Source organism: Molothrus ater, chromosome 12, assembly GCF_012460135.2.
Source record: "Molothrus ater isolate BHLD 08-10-18 breed brown headed cowbird chromosome 12, BPBGC_Mater_1.1, whole genome shotgun sequence".
Taxonomy (NCBI): Eukaryota; Metazoa; Chordata; class Aves; order Passeriformes; family Icteridae; genus Molothrus; species Molothrus ater.
This window is the reverse complement of record NC_050489.2, coordinates 20849564-20869290: the sequence shown is the minus strand read 5'-3', so window position 1 is coordinate 20869290 and position 19727 is coordinate 20849564. Positions and strand designations below refer to the sequence as shown.

At 53.5% G+C, this 19727-nt stretch overlaps 1 protein-coding gene across 1 annotated transcript in view; it reads right to left on the bottom strand.

Moving 5' to 3' along the window:
• Positions 1–19727, bottom strand: part of ZFHX3 (zinc finger homeobox 3) — a 130385-nt gene that overhangs the window by 86872 nt on the left and 23786 nt on the right. The gene's annotated exons all lie outside the window — the stretch shown is intronic.

The following is a 19727-nucleotide window of genomic DNA, read 5'->3' as shown; positions in this document are numbered from 1 at the left end:
CAGGTGAGTCTGGCTGCTCCCAAAGGACCCCACCACCGCCGCAAGGGCTGCTGACCCCGCTGCTCAGCACCAAGTGGGGGCTCCAGGGACAGGCAGCCCGGCCTTGGGCAAGGCACCGCTGGGAAGGAGCAATGGAAACACGCTGGCAGCAGCCACGCAAGAGGAAAACTGAAGGGGCCTGGAAAGTGGCGAAAAACCTGCTTAACACCTCTCTTAAGGGAGCCAGCAGGAAGGCTGTAGGACCTGCACTGTGACCTCTTGGGTCTTCAGAAAACAAAACATCATGGGAAAGCTTGTGACAGAAAGACTGCACGACAACAGAACAGTTCTGTGGCTTTACAGCTCTGGTATTCCCTGGCCACCCCTAAGGCAGATGCTGTTTCTTTGGGTGCCACCCTTCTGCCAATGGCTTGGGAAACGCAGACCCATTGCTAGCACACATGCACCTCAATGGGAGACCTGTGAGCCAGAGCAACTCACGGCGATTTTGGAGTAACAGAGCTCAGTGAGCACAGGACACATAACTGCTCTGGTCTGGACAGAGCTTGAACAGAGAGATGTCAGGAGAGAAACCAAACAGGAAATTCCAGACCTGACAAGGGGGCATCCTGGGGATTGGAGAGCGATCAGCCCACCGTGCTCCAGGAGCCTCCCAGAGGTCCTGCAGGGCACAGCCTCTGGGCACCGATCGCTCCTCTCACCCCTGCAGACAAACGGTGGGCGCAGGTCCTGGAGGAGGAGGACACCCTTCCACTGCCTCCATCCCACCAAAATCAGCGCGACTGGAGGATTCCCACCAGCTGCCAGGCAGACAGCGGGCCTGGGCTCCTGACCATGGCTGACACCCAGGAAGCCCTGTCATCGTGACCCTTTCTGCTGCATCTGGCCAACAACTCCAATACTGCAATCCTAAGGGAGCCCTCTTCAGCTCATACAGAAAGTGTGAAGAACTGGAAACCTGCCAGAGGTTTGGCCACCTGCAAATTCAGTGATGTGCCACAGCAGCCCCGTGTGAACCACCTGAGTTAGTTCAAGCAAAAGAAAACAGAGTGACAATCAGCATTTTTTTTCTGGTTTCACTATCTCCCAATTTATTTTCCTTTACTACACAAAGCCATCCACACTTCCCCTGATTTCTCTGACGTGTTAGTACTTTCTCTTTACATTTGACTTCCAGTGAAGCTCGAAGAAAAAGCATTTACAACTACCAGTGAAGGCAAAGTCATACTCTCAAAGCCCATGAACAAGGATGCCTGCAGAAGGACACACAGGTGCATTGGGTGGAGATCCCAATGTGATCACACACAACATTACTCCACAGCACCTCCAGTCTCACCTTCCCTGGATTCTCTGCCATACACAGCTGCCTCTAGAGTTGCACTGGGAGTAATCAGGGATTTGCTCTGCAGCAACAGTAATCTGGTGCACTGAGCAGAACAAGACGGAAAAGCAGCATCCTGCTGCCAAAAGGCTCGGGGTTTAGTCAGCCAGTTTTGCTCCCTTAGCCTAAAATATGCCCCAGCCATGTAACAGCTCCTATTGCACCAGCTCCCTCCCTGGATCACTGATCCCATATCCTTCTGTGTTGAGGCTGCACATTCACCTTCCCACAACACGCCTACTCTCTCCCTTTTCACTGCTACTTCTGCACCGGCAACTGCAATCCAAATTAAACCAAAACAGATTTATTCAGGGGAAATGAGGAAAAAGAAACTCTATAAGCCTTGTACTTTTGCCAAGTGAAGTTTTAGGAACATCTATGCGAACTTGAAGGCACAGCATGGAGTGAGCACACCCTCCCAATTCTTTCAGACCCGTATCATTGCGTGGGCCAGCACAGCCTGCTCCTGGGCCACCCCGCCAGGTGAGGCACAGCCAGGGTCACAGCGGTTCTGCCACCAAGGGCTCCTGACTGGCAGGAGGTGCCTGACTGACAGCCGGGCCAGAAGGGTTAGCAGGGCTGGAGGGGCGGGAGGGTTAACAGCCTGATTGGAAAATCAATGTAATAAATGCTTGGTAAGTTACAGGAACATGCGGGAAGAGGAGGCTGCGATTGATAAAGGACTGCAGCTTTGATGCTGCACTGGGGACTTGTTTATTGACAGGAAAGCCAATCTCTCTGCCGGCCCGGCCCGGCCAGGCAGACCCGCACGCTCCAATTAATTGGTGGGCTTTTCTGCCTTGGCTGGCTTTAACAGCTCTCCCCCACTCACTCCAAGTTAACCAGCTCAAGATGTGCTATGCCAAAGGAATCTTCTCTCCTCTCCTCTCCCTTTCCTCAACACAGAGGAGCCCTTACAGGGCATGTGGAAAAACCCAGAGCCAAAATGGCCAGCCCAAGCCTCGGACAGAGGCTGAGCCCTGCACAAGCCCAAGCTCTTCTGATGGTTCAGTCACCGTCAGAGCTGTTCCTAAGGCATTAAAATATTTGTTTCTATTCACGCAGAAGCTGCAGGAATCATCTGTTCAAACTGAAAACAGCAATTTCCTTACTATAGCAAACCAGGTTCTAAGCAGGAGCACAATGCAGTTATGAGTCCACTATTGGGCCCCGTGTCTTCCACCACCCCAAAATGCCCCTAGGCCACCAGTGTGGGGACAGACACAGTGTGAGAGTTCAGATGGACAGACAGTGGTGTGCTCCACACCTCCCATTCGCTCCCCCTGTCGCCCTCTCTGCTCTGTTTATCAGCCAGTCAATAAGAAAAGGTAGTTCTTACTTAAGGAGGCAGAAGTCAACTCGTCAGGTCGATCAGCACTCTGTCTGTAAACATGGTTTCCCGTAAAATCAATGAACTCCAGTTACAGGGAGAACAGCCTGAGTGCCAGAGACTCTGTGCTCTCACATTGCCCCAGTGGCAAAGAAGGGCTCTCCTGCTCCCTTCTGCAGCCCCACATCCCACCCCAGGCATGCCCACCCTGGCCCTGGCCCCTGCCCCTTCCTCACAGCACCATCTCACAGTCCCTTGGAGCCAACGTGGCACAACGTGGCCCAGAACGGAGCTTGTACGGCAGATGCAGGTGACAGCACAACACTGTGTGCCCCACACTCGGCCACGTTCCTACCCACCAGGCCTGGCAGCTGGCAGCCACGCCGTGCAGAACACGCATGGAGTCCCTCGCTGTGCCACCTCCTCCCAGCCCCATCCTCAAAGGGACAGACACTCCGTTTCCAGCACTGCTTCCACTAAGGAGTGGCTGGTCCTGAAGCAACACGCTGAGCTCCTGGCAGGCCGGGGCTCCCGGGCACCCCCAGCCCGCGGCACCAGGCTGCTTCCTCCCCTGGGGACGCTGGCAAGCAGGGCGGGCAGCGGGGAGGGAGCGGGAGGGAGGAGGGGGCTCCTGCTGTTGCCCAGGCTTCCCGAGAATTAAATATGAACAGCCGTGCTGTGTAATTTTAAATTGTTAATTAGCACAGGGTTAATTAGGCGGCCCTTTCACAAGAGGCTGTTTGGCAGTAAACCAAGACTAGAAGCAATGAGGAAGGAGGAAAACAAAAGGAGAAAGCGACAGTGAGAAACTGTTCCCTCAGCTAATGACCCACATGGCACCATGGAAAAGAGGGCGCCGAGGACAGGGAGAAGGTACAGGCAGATGCGTTACAGCCACAGCCATGGCCTGGCTGGCAGCCCCTGCAGCTGCCCTCCCCCTGCCCAGCTGCATGGCACAGGGAAGCGCTCAGGCCCTCAGTCAGCTCCAGGGCGCCGGTGGCTCAGGAAAGCCAAAAAGGACAGAGGTGGGGAGGACAAGGACAGCACAGGACTGAGGGTGCACTCGGACACTCTGCCCACAGCCCTCCTCACACGCTCAGCCGGGCCTTCTGCAGCGGCCTCAGAAGGACAACGCCTAGCGAGTGTGGGGTCCAGGCTGGCCAAGAGGCTCCTGTCTCAGCAATGGCACTTGATGACCCTTGCTCCAGCCTGGAAACTAGGGATGGACATAGCACAGGTGAGCAACCGACTCAACTTGATGGTCACAGAAACACAGAATAGCTTGGGCAGGGCCCTTGGAGGTCCCTGGGAACAGGAATGCTCAAACTCCCAAGAGCAGGAGCCCAGGCAGGGTGTGAGGCAGCCCCGTGACCTCTCAAGTGCCGGCACAGTGAATCTGCAGCAGCAAAGCTTTCTGTGCTGCCTCCTGGCACCTGGCGCGCTGCACAGCATTCGGGTAACACTTAGGAAATTGCAAATGGAAAGACATGATAAAAATAATTGCCTAGGATCAAGAATTCAAAAATTAAGGAAGAACAGAATGTATGTTGCCAAAGCAACTTTAATTTTGTTCCTTTATGCACATGAATTATGATACTGCCTGCAATTAGGTGAGCACACGCTGCCTTGCTTGGCAAGCAGGACGGCCACAGAAGAGGGTAAAACAAGGTGGCAGGAGCATGTTGTCACTTTCTGTGATTTCTACAACAGCTGCTATCACACAAATATGTGAAGAGTTACTTCCTAGAATAGAAAGATCTTTACAAATTTCCTCAGCAACGCTGGCTGGAGATTCAAGTGGCAATACCAAGAGTTTCAATTCCCAGTTCCGTAAAACGCTTCTACCTTTTAAGTCAAACGGAAGACAGGGATCCCAGCTCTCTCACATTCATTAAGGTGCCAGAAAGCAGCAAGATACTTGCCAGCCTAAGGGAAGTGCTGAAAACTCTGCAACAAGGCTTGAGGTATTAGGATAAAATGGTACTTATGTGCCAAAACCTGAGCGTAACAGGGAACATGGATGCACAGCATGAAGAATGATTTCTAGCTGGGGTTTTCCCACCAGCATTTTACAACATAGTGCCTTGGGATTTTTCTTATGCAATTCCTAACCAAAAAAAAAACAACCTGAAAATACTGATATTTATTTGCCAAGTTCAACATTTTAATGAAGCAATTACAAACTAATTTTTCCTTTTCACATAGCAAGTCATATTTTGCACCTCCCCAAGTGAGACCAAGCTGTGTTTTAGCACACACCCTGATCACAGTGGAGTTGTTTCACTGGCAAACATGGTGTGATGAGCAAGATACCAGTCTTGCCAAATCCTGAACATCTTACATCTCTCTTCCTCTTTTGCAGTGAGGCTTTACCAATCAAAAGCCCAAGCTCAGTTCTGACTTCCTCCAACGTTCTGCTCTGCACCAGACTGTTTCCACCTGGACACACGGCCACATCCAACACCCCTGCAGTGGGAGCAGAATTAACAAGCAAACGTCCAAACAACATTGACCCACAGGTTCCAAAGAGCTGGGGCTGCAAGTCCTCACCAACTGGTTGGTTATCCCAAAAAAGCCAAGAATTCATAGAATTGAAGAATCATTTGGGTTGGAAAAGACTCTTAAGGTCATCGTCTAACCATTAACCCAGCACTGCCAAGGCCACCCACGTCCCCAAATACCACACTACACGCCTTTTAAATCCCTCCCTGGGATGGGGACTATACTACTGCCCTAGCAGCTTGTGCTAGTGCCTGGCCACCTTCTCAGTGAAAAGATTTTGCTTCTGTGGCAGTCCCTATGAACACTGTGAGCCTTCCCCTGGGAGGGATTCCAGCCCAAGGATCCTGAAGGGCCCCAGGTCCCAGAAGGGGATGATGAGAGAAGATCCACGGGGCACCTAAAAGGAGAGGACAGTGCTGCCCCAGCAAGGAGCCAGCCGTGTGGAGGGGCTGCCCCAGGCAGGCTCCAGCTGAGAGTGCCGGTGCTGCACGCACGGCCACGGCACGGGGTGACACGGCACGGGGTGACACGGCCCGGGGTGACACGGCACGGGGTGACACGGCCCGGTGACACGGCCCGGTGTGACACGGCCCGGTGTGACACGGCCCGGGGTGACACGGGACAGGGTGACACGGCCCGGGGTGACACGGCCCGGTGACACAGCATGGGGTGACACGGCCCAGTGACACGGCACAGGGTGACACGGCACGGGGTGACACGGCCCGGGGTGACACGGCACGGGGTGACACGGCACGGGGTGACACCGCCAGGTGACACGGCCCGGGGTGACACGGCACGGGGTGACACGGCACGGGGTGACACGGCCCAGTGACATGGCACGGGGTGACACGGCACGGGGTGACACGGCACGGGGTGACACGGCCCGGTGACACGGCCCGGGGTGACACGGCCCGGTGTGACACGGCCCGGGGTGACACGGGACAGGGTGACACGGCCCGGGGTGACACGGCCCGGTGACACAGCATGGGGTGACACGGCCCAGTGACACGGCACAGGGTGACACGGCCCGGGGTGACACGGCACGGGGTGACACGGCCCGGGGTGACACCGCCAGGTGACACGGCACGGGGTGACACGGCCCGGGGTGACACGGCACGGGGTGACACGGCACGGGGTGACACCGCCAGGTGACACGGCACGGGGTGACACGGCCCGGGGTGACACGGCCCAGTGACATGGCACGGGGTGACACGGCCCGGGGTGACACGGCACGGGGTGACACCGCCAGGTGACACGGCACGGGGTGACACGGCCCGGGGTGACACGGCCCAGTGACATGGCACGGGGTGACACGGCCCGGGGTGACACAGCCCGGGGTGACACGGCCCGGGGTGACATGGGCTCCATCCACAGCACGAGGTGACACGGCCCGGGGTGACACGGCCCGGGGTGACACGGCCCGGGGTGACATGGGCTCCATCCACAGCACGAGGTGACACGGCACGGGGTGACACGGCACGGGGTGACACGGCCCGGGGTGACACGGCCCGGGGTGACACGGCCCGGGGTGACATGGCACGGGGTGATATGGGTTCCATCCACAGCACGAGGTGACACGGCCCGGGGTGACATGGCCCGGTGACACGGCACAGGGTGATACGGCACAGGGTGACATGGGCTCCATCCACAGCACGAGGTGACACGGCCCGGGGTGACACGGCACGGGGTGACACGGCCCGGGGTGACACGGCACGGGGTGACACGGCCCGGTGACACGGCCAGGTGACATGGCACGGGGTGACACGGCCCGGTGACACGGCACGGGGTGACACGGCACGGGGTGATATGGGCTCCATCCACAGCACGAGGTGACACGGATGAGGTGACACAGGCTCCATCCATGGCATGGGGTGACACCGCCAGGTGACACGGGCTCCATCCACGGCACGAGGTGACACGGCTCCATCCATGGGCTCCATCCACGGGCTCCATCCAGCACAGCCAGCCCCTCAGATCCTCCCAGCATCATTAGCATAAACAGCTTTTCAACCAGCAGGAAGCAAGGGAAACGCTGAACAAAACAGGGCTGAAAGCTGCAGGGCTCAAGCACTTGGCATGAAACTGAGAGAAAGGGGCTCCTTGAAAAGGTGAACCTTCCACATTATCCACATTTTCCCTCTGCCCTTCACACCAGCTAAAACTGAGCCAATGGGACTAATACGAGTCAGGCAGCTTTTCAGAAGGCATTTTGTTATGAACTATTATTCCAAGTTTACTGATCCCTTTGAGCCAGCTACTGCACTACAAACAAAAATACTTATCTAATCTTCAGCCCACTGCCATTGAGAGTGGAGTGATCCCAAGGAGGGCCAGAAGGCTTTCTGAGAGCAGCTGGGGACAAGAGCGCTTATTCCTTCAGGAGATTCTTAGCACTAAGAATATTTTGCAGCAGAGGTAAACTGGCCTCAGTCACGTTTCTCTCTACACAGCAAACTGAAGCACTTGCTTAGCTCATACATGACAAGGCATTCACACGCTCCCAGGGCATGGAGCTTGTTCTCAGGTTCTGCAGGCTCCTCTCCTCTTCAGTAGGACACCACAGAAGTCCCAGGTTTTGTTTCAAAACGTAACACATCTCACGATTCTGCCGTTGTGCAACTCACCCCTTTGCTCCAAACCCCCAGTCTTTCTTGCTAAATGGTGTTCTCAGCCTATGCTGCTGCATAAATAACTCCATTTGCATCTGGTTTGCATTTTCAGTGCACTGTTGTTGATCCAACTCCAAAACTAATCAAAGAGCTGCTGAGGACAAATTGCTTTGCTCTGTCACACAGACCCCACAGTCCCTCAGGTTGTCCCAAGCCCCAGTGCCTCAGGAAGTGAGCTGTGCTCATCCCCCCATTTTGCCATGCTGCAGCTTGTCCTGTGTCCCCAGTGCCTGGCCAGCGGCTCGCACCAGTTCCAGCCACCACAGCTCTGTGTGGGCCCTGTGTCCCTCCACGGAGGGAGGGAACACCCACAAGATCCTGCACCGAGGCCCCGGTGATGCCTGTGAACACAGCAGCCCTGAAAGGCTCTGAGTCTGCAGCCCTGCCACGTGGCCTTGGGATCAGACACAGCCCCAGAGCTGCTGCTGCGCTGCCAGGCTGTGCTCACAGCCACAGGGACTCACCAGCAGACCCTGCCAGGGCTCCTTCCTCCCGCGGGCTTACCCAAACAACATGTGCGCTCCAGACTGGTGTCAAGGGCCAAGCCAAGGCTAAGAGTCAGACTCGTAAGTCATGCAGATCTCCTCTGCCAGGGCTCGGATCCAGTCCTTGTTAGGAAGCAGACTCACTGCGACATTCTGGGCTCAGTTGCTCTTTCCCACCCTTTGGGAAAGCCGATGCTTTGGATCGGGAGAGCAGGCTTAGAGGCATGAGGTCATTCTGTAACCATCCCACTGACTGCTCAGACAAACACCACAGCTGATACGTCAGCTCTGAACCGCACACTGGGGTTGCACGGTCCCATCACAAAGGTCACCGGGATGTCTGCTCACACCAGCCATTCATGTTTCAGTATAAACACCACTTACAGCCGTATCACTGGAAGATAATCTAAAAAACCCCTAAAACAGGTAAAGGAACTTGCTGGTGTAGCTGGGAAACCACCACATTTAGAGCAACCTTTAGGCCAACTTTTAGCAGATCCAGGTGGTCCCATACTCCTGTTAACAGCATCCACATTTGTTGCTTCCAAAACTACACCCTGCTCCAGACTTCATATACAGCCTAAGCATGTTCCTTATCTGGCCAAATTAAATCCTCCTGATTGCAGCAACCATCAGGAGTCAACACCTATGGACCACTTGACAGCTCAAAGTCTCAAGTTCATGCTCTCCACGTGCACGGCACGCAGCCCTTCCATCAGCTGCTGCCACATCCCTGGTGCACCTCAGAACATCACCTATGAAACATTTAAACCACCTCAGCTGGGGAGAGCTGACACAGACCCAGGTAAATGGGGATGCCAAAGGATGTGCCCGATGCATCTGCAGGCATCCCAAGGCCAGTGAGCACCACACAGCAGCACACTGCAAGGCACGCAGGAGATGAGAGAGGAAGTTGCTAAGTACATGTCTGCAGACCTCCAGGACTGAAAGTGTTACTCAGCTGCCTAGCCTCTTGCTAATTGTGGGTTTTATTTTTATTTCCTATTACCCTCTTGCACGCCTGATGAGATTATCTTACCGGAACTGACACAGCTGGAGGCTGCAGCCATACATGGAGCCTCTCAGGAGGCAATGCAATTTTATTTTCATTGATCAGGAATCAGCAGGGCAGTAAATGATGGGAAATTCCATTAGGAGAAATACTGGGCCACAAGACCCAACTACCCCCAGGTACAACCAAATCCCAGAAAGTCCCATCCTTCCTCAAAGGCCCGTTGGGATGCGGACAGCAAATCATCTTCTTCCTCCCAAAATGGAGTCGGCGACTAACGTGATATTCCTGATTGCCGCCTGCGCTGTCAGAGCACCCCAAGGGCTCACTTAGCCCAGACAGCGCCTTGGGTAGAGCCAGCAGCCCCGGCTGCCCCGCTCAGCCCAGCAGCTGCTGCAGGGCCAAGGCTGTGTCCCAGCAGGTGCCCACGCCACAGGCTTTGCTCTCACAGCCAGGCAGGCGCGAGTGCTGCCGGACGCCAGTGCCCCAGCCAGTCCCAGCAGAGCCGGGCCGAGCCAGGGCGTGCCCAGCTCCCACCTGGAGCCCGAGGCCCCAGGAAAGCATGACAGTGTCACTGCAGAGAAGAGCCCTCCTCCTCCGAGGGCCATACAGCACTCTGGGATCTCAGGGAACCCCCATGTGACAGAGCACCACACACCACACAAATCTCGTACAAGCCCAAACTGGGAACCATGTCAAGCCTTTTATTCTAACCCCCCCATACACAGGATATGCACTCAATCCCTCGCTCCTGGATCAAATCCCACTGTCAGGCCCTGAGTCAAAGCCTGCCCCACGCTGCTGTCCCTTGCTGCACACACCTGGTGGCAGGTGAGCCGAGGCCCCGCAGGATGGCTGAGCCACCGACAGCGCAGGGGTTAACGGGAGCTGAGTGTGGCACTGCTGTAAGGGGGATCAATACCAGCCAGATACTAAAGCAGCGTAAGCCACATTATTGACTGCCAAGCAGATGATAAAACTGTTTATTATGATAATTGTGGGGTGCCTGCAAGGTGTTCCTAGGGCTGTCTTGAGCTTTTCACCAAAATAAGAATTGCCAAAGCATCACCTGTCTGCAGCCCCCCTCGCCCCAGTGAGACCCTCCACACGCCACTGTGCCCACACACTGACCCCAGCCACCTCTGGGATGGAGAGGGCCACATCACCGGACACAGCCCCTGAACTGTTTATCTTACACACACCCATAGCAGGGCTTACTCCCACAGCCCCTGTACACCTTCTGCTGGAGCATCCATTCCAGACAAAACAGAGCTCAAACACCAAAACCTGTAACTTCAGTTCTGGATGCTCCTCCTGATCAGCTGAAAATTAATCTCCATTTCCCACTCTAAAACATTTCCTTCAGTATTTCAATTACTTTTACCTCTACTCTGGACTTGGTACAGGTTCCTACATCCTTTTAACAAGATTTAACAGAATTTATCCGTTCAGGACCCAAATTCTTGTGCGATGCATTAGGAATCCTTTTTGAGGAGACTGAACTGTGGATACAGTCGGTGTGGAAGATCCAGCAGGTGTATGTGCATGCAGGCATTACCTCAGGACAGGTGACACACTGCAGCCTGTCACCTGCCACCGCCTGTCTGCAGGGCCAGCAGCCGAGCTGCCAGCACACAGCAAGGCAGCCTTTGGATTCTGAAATCGTTTCAAATATCAAAATAGTTTCTCTTGGATTAAAGTCAGTAACATGGATGCCCCAGCCTCCAGAAGTGATGCCAAAGTGCCTGGTGGGATATCCTCTGGCAAAAGCATCTACTGCTCCTCCATCTGCAGGAACAGCGGCTGTAACACACTGGGGCTCCACTGCCACCACAGCCAAGTGACAGCTGAAAATGACTTTAACAAGGGCTGAAGCTCCAGGGTTCTGTCAGCAGCTCCATGGGCAGTAATTAAGGAGTATGGGTCCCATTACCTCCCAGTACAGACAAGGCTCTGACAGCTCCATCTCAGTGTTAACCCCAAGGACCATTTGCTATGGGCTGCAGGCAGCACTTGGTGCCACCTCCACTGCCTTGGTTGGCTGCTCCTGGGCAGCTGAATGGCCTTCTCTAACTAATCACTGGTGACATCTGCAAAATCAACGTTACACCAGCAGCCTTACTGTGGGCTGGCCTCAACCTGGACAAGACCACAGGAAGTGCCTCTGGCCAATGCTCTGGCCCTTCCTCCTTCTGCTAATGCTTCCCCTCATCAGGACCAGAATAACCCACCCTGCTGTCTCCCCTCATCCCCCTGTTCCTTGGTGCCTCCCACCCCTCTAAAAGATGCCACTTCTCCCACAAGCACAGTCAGCCAAAGACTCTCAAGCCAAGTTTTTCAGGATGAAGGACAGGACCTTATGCCTCCACAAGTGTTTCATCCTTCCATGCTGAACCAACCCCTTCTTTCTCAGCTGCTCTCTCCTCCCCTGCACATCTGTACTGCAGGCCATGCTGAGCATGGTGCCACACCTCTCCAGCTTACTTGCAGAGCAATGAGAAGGGTAATATGGAATTGACAGCACAACTGCACCCAGCACTCCAAGAAACAAGCACATCATGGCACACAGCTGCTGCCTTAGAGGCTGGAGATTTGGACGTGAGCTTCTAAACTTTGTCCACTCTCAGTGCAAACATGGGTGATGGGCTGCAGAGCCCCATGAAACTTATCCCAGAGGTCTTGGAGAGCTGGGGCTGCTCTTTCAAATGCTCATCAGTGTATCAGTTATAAACAAGATTAAAACAATCCCTTCTTACTAAAATCTAGACAAGGGAGATGTCCCTCCCTGCTGCCCTTCTAATGAGCCATCTTCCATCAGGGTTTCCCCTCTCCTGTTCTAGAAAACAATTCAGCATCTTAAACAATTCTGTTCTACTCCTCCCTGCAAGTCCTGCCCCTGTCCTCCCCTGTGCAGTGGGAGGGAGCAGTGCTCTGGGGTGGGGCTGGCTGCAGCTCTGTGCCTCATCCAGAGCCATCCCTGGCTGGCACTGCAGCAGGAGCCACCTGGCATCTGGTCCCTTCCACAGCCCCCTGGACCTGCAGCTCTCAAGACACAACTCACTCTCCTCCTGCAGAGAAGGCAGGGACAGCAGACTGGGGCCCCAGTAGCACTTACTTTTCTTGAAAACATCTGTTTTCATTATCACTATTACTTTTAATTAGCACTTTACAGCAGCCCTGAGCCCTCCCAGCTGGAGGAGAGCTCTGCTCCTAAATGAACAATTAGAAGGTGCACTAAGGGAATTTTTTTCTCATCTTCAGAAACCAGTTTTTCAGCAGAGCTCAAAGACAAGCCATCTGGTTAAAGGAGCTCCCTTGAAGAGGTCTCTTCAGGCACGGCTCAAAGCCTGCAGGTCACCTGGGGATCCCTACGGCGTGAACGGCCACTGAACTCAGGAACCTGAAACACTGAACTGATTACTAATGTCAGGGTCTTAACACCTCTACCCTCAGTGCTCACTGAACGGCCTCCTCTTCCTCACCCAGCCACAGTAATTGCCCTGCAGAAAATCAAAGACTTTAATGCCCATCTCACTCGTGCAAGGCCCTTGCTCAAGAGTTCAGGCCAAGCTGAAAGACAGAGCCCTATTAAATGCATAAGGAAATAGGTCCCTATGAAGCATAATTACTAGTATCACAGACTCCTGATCAAGTGCTCCTCTGAAACCCAACAATGAAAAACATCCGCATGAAAGCCCCCAGAGACAGCCTCAGCCATTGCAAAGAAAGCAGAAGGACAGAGAGGTGAGGTGTCAGGATGAAAGGGCTGTCCCAGGGCCACCACTGCCATCTCAGCAGCCCTGCCAGTCCAGCACCCACATACTCCAGCCTTTAATTAGGAATGAGCCACGAGGCTCCAAAACTCTTCAGTCAACACTGATGAAAGCCTCATCTCTTGTGCCCCTCGCTGTTTCCTCAGTGCTGCCACTGCTCCTGACACCAGGAGACTCTGCTGCCCTTGGGGAGCCCCTAGCCCCAGCACCCTCTGCCCCAGCAGGGCACAGCACGGAAAGGTGACCCAGAAGCCTCCCCCTCAGCATCCCCACATCCCACAGAGTCCCACTGCATTTCCACCTCCCAAGTCTGGACTTGGAATATGAGCCTTGTGTTCAAGAGAGCATTCCAGAACCATTCTAGAAATCCTAAAGTTGGATGAATGACATGGCTTACAGTAACACCATATTATAAATTCCACTCCAATTTGGAATCCTTTAAGTCACCCAGGTTCCCCTACACCCCATCACATTTTCCTTCCTCCTCACCCTTTACTGCCAGCACTGAGTTAAATTCCATGGGAGTGAATTTCATATAAATGTCAAATAAATGTTACTAAATTATTTACCCTCTGATTACACCTCCTGCCGTGGGAAGTTTACTTAAGCTGCTCAGGTGGGACATGGCTTGCAGCGTGCAGCCTGTGGTGATGGACAGGAACAGCAGCCCCAGAGGATCTCGCGCTGGCCCTGGAGCCCAGAGCGCCCTGCCAGGGCAGCCAGGGCCACCAGTGCCGTGTCCTGGGCACAGCCAGAGCCTCCCAGGGCCAGCCCTGCCCTGCCACCCCCGCCTGCCAGCAGCATCTCTCCTGCTCAGCACCTGCAGGACAGCAAGGACTGGAGCCGTGCTCAGCTCTCCAGCAGCTGTCTCCGCACAAGGGGAAGCAAATGCCTCCAGTGCCCAATGGGCCCAGATACCGATCAGACCACAACACAACACAGGGGGAAAACGACACAAAACAATTAATTCTTGGCTCCTTGCTTTAGCTCTGGGCGAGGGAAGGTGCACAACAGAGCGAGAGGAGACTGGAACAGACAGAGGCTGGGATGTGCTCCAAGAGCCCCAGGGGCAGCAGCGCTGGCTCCCAACCCCACAAACACAGGGCTGCTCTCCAACAGGTGAGGGCTCCGGCAGCCTCCTGGGCAGAGGCAATGGGGAAAGCCTCTGCAGCAAGACTGAGTCAGACTTTCCCATGCCAAACCCCTCAGAGAGAGAACAGGGCTGAGCCATATCTGATAAATCCATCTTCTGTGACCAGGTCTGTATGGAGGTAGGAAAGGATTCAACAACTGATTCAACAACTCAACTGATGTGCACGCTGGAGTCGGCAATGGAAGGCCAAGAAGAGAACAACACGAGAAATTATCACTTCTACAGCACAGCCATCTGAAAAGGAGGCTTGAAATCCAGTCTGCATTCCCAAAGGCAGGTTTCTGCCTCCTCAGCCAAGTTCCAAGCAAAGATGAGTGACACTCTTGCCTCAATCACACTCAGCTGCTGGCCATGGCTGTGTGCTCCAGGGACAGCACAATGTGACTGTGTATGTACGGTGACCAACACTCCTGACAGTGGCAGAAGTCAGACAGGTCACCTTCACCAAATGGGAAAACATAAAAATCTCTCAGTCATAAAATAGTCTGGAACAACGTGAAGCTTTTCCAGGACTTGCAACTTCATTACTGCAGGCCAATGAAGATGCATTTACTCTCTAACAGTTTCCTCAGGAAAAATGAGGACTCACTGGTCCAATTTAACCATGTCCTGCCCACATTGAGAGCAGAATTATACTGTACCAGAATGTGCATGCTTGGCTTTATTTTAAAAAAAATTAAAAGGGGCAATATACAGGGCAACAGGAACAGAGGTTTAAGAGAAAATTCAGTATGGTAAATACCAAGTGACTTAAAAAGAAATTGAACAGAAATTAAATGGGAAAGTTGTTCCTTATTTTTCTTTCAAATTCAAACCCTCAAATGCAAAGTGATTTTTCTTTCAAAAGTAAAACCCCAGTTGGGAAAAACTTAATTATGAAGGCCTTCTTCAAAGGTTTGTGGCAGAGGACACATGGAAAGACAGGGGAAAAGAGAGTTTGAGCTGCAGAAAGACACTGCTCTGCATGGTGACAACCCACTTGCAGCCTGTGCCCACGCAGGGCTGTGGGACTCCCACACTGCCACCCAGAACAGCTATGTCTGAGGCTCCTTGCTCCTCTGCTCCCCTCTGCCCAGCAAAAAGAATGGCCTCATTTACACAACAAGTGTCTAAGAGACAAACTCCTTCCCCCCACAGCCTGCCCCAGGGCCGGGAGCAGAGCAGGCACCCGCCACAGCATGCGCTGACAAGGCTTTAATTACGGGTGAAGGAGGATCAGGAGATATCTCCAGGCCTCGAGGAATCATTACGCACCCAGCCCGGCCTCTGGAGCATCAAAAGCTGAGTGACTGACTCTCCATCAGCTGATCCGAGAGGATCAGTCTGGAAGGGAGGCTGAGGAGTCGCCCTGAATGCTCTGTTTATCAATAAAAGTAGTAAGCACATGATTTTCAAGTCATAGGTTTTCACAGCCATGTCCCTGAGCCTTCTGAGCTTTGGGATCCTCCTCGAGGTCCTTCCCCTCATCCTCAGCTGAATTCAGGTCCTTCCTTCTCAGTGACACAGTGAGCCAAAGTGGACAGGAGGAGCTGGAGCCCAGCCAGCTGTCATGTGAGCTCCAGGCTCCATGGGGACATAAAATCAGCCATCAGACCTTGAAAACCTGCCCAGCCCATGACAGCAGTGTTTGGTGGACTACACAGCCACAAATGATGCCAGACTCCTTTTCTGGGCTCCCTAAAATCTGCCCCTCTGAATGCATCACACACCATCTCCTCAGAGCTCAGCCTGATCTGTTCCTTGCCCCCAGCTCTTCAAGGGATGTGATAAGCTGAAGCCATTTTGTAAAATAACATTTCCTTGACTCTGTTGCCTAACCCATTTCCTGATGTGAACCACCCACTGACATAGATGATCCTATGAATGACTCTCTGTCCTACTTAAAACATCTCTTGGAGCCACAGTAAATGCCAGGATTAAAGATACAGCTGTGAACAAGCTACTCAATCAAAATAATAAAATTATTTTTAAAAATTTTGAAATTTTAACACATCACCACTGGTAGGAACAAGATGGAGGAGGAAAACTAACCCTCCATGACTACGTTTTTCCCAAGGGACACAGGTCTGGGAAACACATCAGCTTGTGCTTTGCACAGAGATGGACACTGTCTGTGAGACACACGGATACCTGACGGGGGGAGCATCAGCCCCTGTGCCCCAGGGGCTCCTGCCCCCAGAGACAGCAGAGCTGCAGCAGGGTCCATGGCTTGGCAGAGGGGGAAGCAGGGAGCACCAGGGGCACAGCTCTGGCAGCCAGGGCACGCTGCCCCGGCAGTGCCCACTGGGACAGAGCTCCCACAGCCCAGCTCCAGACCAGCTCCCTTTTCTGAAGGAGGGAGGATGAGCTCAGCAGCAGCCACTGTCTGGCACAGGAACTGTGAGGCCGAAGGCCACGGCAGGCACTCCTACCCTGCCTGAACGCCAAGGTGAACACTCCGGCTTCCCCAAGGACAGAAGGGAATTTCCAGGGTGTGAGCACACAGCAGCAGCTGGAGTCCAACCTCTGCTCTGCTGAAGCCACACATGGAGGAGGCCCTGAAGATCCAACAAAAATCTGGAATGAGAAGATCCCCTGGGTCTCCCAGCTGCATCTGCAGGCAGTGAAATGGTGCAGCTGGCTGTGCTAGTCATGCAATGAGATGAGCTTTCTGGTATCAGCCTGAGTCAGAGGACAACCCTTGGGGCAGTCCTGAGTCTAAGATCCTCTGATGAGGAAGAAGCTGATGCATCGTGGACTGTCAGATCACCGGTGCTGGGGTCCAAGATGACAGTGACTGATTTTCTTTCTAATCATAAGCTGCAGTTGCCAGAATGACCCGTCATAGCCACGGCTCAGCCTGCAGATCAAGCAGCTGGGAGCTCCTGCAGCAGGGAGAGCTGGCACACAGGGACAGAGCAGCTTCCACAGCCCCAGAAGCTGCACAAGAACCCCCTCAGAAGGGCACACTGCAGAAGGCACCAGAACACACAGTGGAACAAACATCCCTGACCCCGTGCACTGGAAATCACAGACGGCAAATTCAACCAAGTTCTAGTCCAGCAGTAGTAAAACAAAACAAAGGAAGAGCAGGACAAACTGACAGGGCAGAGCCAGCACTGCTGGCTGCGCCAAGGAGCTCCCCAGCCACCCCTAGTGCTCACGCTCTGCCCTGCACAGCACAGCTGGTACTGAACATGCCAAAACAAACCTGTGGTGTAATGTGGGCTCTCTTTGGTCCCGACCTGCTGCTGCCTCCCAGCCACCTCCAGCACAGGGCTGGGACAGCCCTGCACAGGAATGCCTGCTTTGGGATGATCTGCGCTCTTCCAAAGGTTTCAGTAATAATCATCTATTTCATTTCAGCTTCCGTTATTCTTTATAAGGATTTACTTCTTGTTTAAAGACTCAAATTCAAGTATAGAGAAAAGGCAAATCATTACTCTCCCTCTGAACCCCAGGGCACAGCAGCATGGCACTGTCCTCTTCCCACTTTACACCTGGCTGTCATTCCAGTGGCACAGACGACTTCAGGTTCACCTGCTCTCTCAGATCTGTCTGCCAAGAATGAGCCTTTCCAAACTTGAACCACCCAGGTCCAGAATGCCCCCACCTCTCTTGAGGGAGACTGAATGGGAACTGGGAGCGCAGCAGCACAAGGACAGACCTGCTGCTGCTCCAAAGCAGAGAGGGATGGAGGAGCCCCCCCAAAAGCAGCAGCACCCAGAGCCAGGGAGATCAGCTCAGACAACAGAGACCCACCAGCACACACAGAATTGCTCCAGCCCCAGGGGACCATTCACCTCAACCTCCAAGATACCTTCCCTGCCTCTGCATTTGCTCTTAATGTTTCATGATTTGAGCTAAAAATAGCAGCTGTCATGGAATCACAGACAGGGTTGGAAGGGTCCTTAAAGCTTAGCTCACTCCACCCTCTGCCATGGGCAGGGACACCTTCCACCAGATCAGGTTGCTCCAAGCCCTGTCCATCCCAGCCTTGGACACTGCCAGGGATGGGGCAGCCACAGGCTCTCTGGGCAGCCTGTGCCAGGGCCTTATATCTAATATAAATGCACACAATCTAAAACAATTAAGAATACCCAAGTACATTTTCACCAGGTCCAAGAGCAGATATTTGTAACCATCCATCAGCTCAGGAACTATGCTGGGTACAGACAGCCAATACCTGAGCTCAAACAGGGCTGGGGAGGGAGACACTGCTGTGGGGTTTATTTCTGTCCTAACAGAGAGAGCTGCAAGTACTGTGAAGGCAAGAATAATAAAAGAGAGAGCAATAAATGAAGACCAGGATCTAACATAAAGTGCATTTATCAAACACACACTGAAAACTAACCCTGTGCCTCCCTTTACTGAAAGAACTGCCCCTTCTCCCACACTGCACCGGGGAGCTGTGCTGGAGAGGACAGGCAATAGCTGTGATCTAAAAAAGGCAGAAAACTAGGCCAAGAGCAGCTGACACCAAAATGATGGAAAGAAAATACTGCCCTGGATAAAGGGTTCCCCTCTTGAAAGGCCTTGGGAGCCTTTGCACTAACATGTCTGCTGGCCTTGCTGCCAATCAGCAGAGACCACCCATCCTTGATGAAATTAAATTGAGAAGCACATCCAACACACTGGAAGACCAGACTGTCACAAAGAAAAAAGCTAGGATTTGAAGACTAGAATAACAAGAAAGCAACTAAATCCAAGGTTATAACAGGAAAACTGAGTTTCTGCAGTAAATTCAGGGTTTACCAACTGGGAATTACACAGGAGGAGACAGACTCATACACTGGTCAGGATGAACCAAAGGATGCAGCTGGACAAGTGGTAAACACAGTCTCCAGGATGTTGCTCAGATTGTTTATGGAGACAAGGAAGTAATAAAGGGCACATTAATAGCACTGCAGGGTCTCAGCTGGAATGACACGTATGGCTGTGACCACGTCAGAGAGAACACCTGAGCCGGGAGCAGAGGGGAGCTGCAGGTGGAGCCCACACTGGGGCAGAGGCTCCCCAGCACAAACCCAAGGCCTCAAGCCCCCAGCGTGTGTGCCAGGAGCTGGCACGTGCCACCCCACAGTGCCCACAGGCTCATCCCTCCTGCATGGGGAACACGGCAGCACTTCTCCTTTCCTCCCAGCTGAGCTGCTGGGACACAAACTCTGCAGCCCTCACACAAGCCCCAGGCCTCACTAATGCCAGTGCAGGAGAGGCTCATTGCTTTGTGAGGCAACTTTCCTACTTTCCCCTATTTGTTTCTTATGGAGAGAAATAAGAGCAGGCCACAGTGACTGTGCCATGTACTATGCAAGTGTTTGTCAGTTAATATTTTGTTCCAGCAAGGCAAGGACCCAATAAGTGATGCCTTGGAGCTGCTCTCCCTTGCTGGAAATGCAGTGAGGAGCTGCTGGGATTCTTGGAGCAGGTCATGACCCAGCTG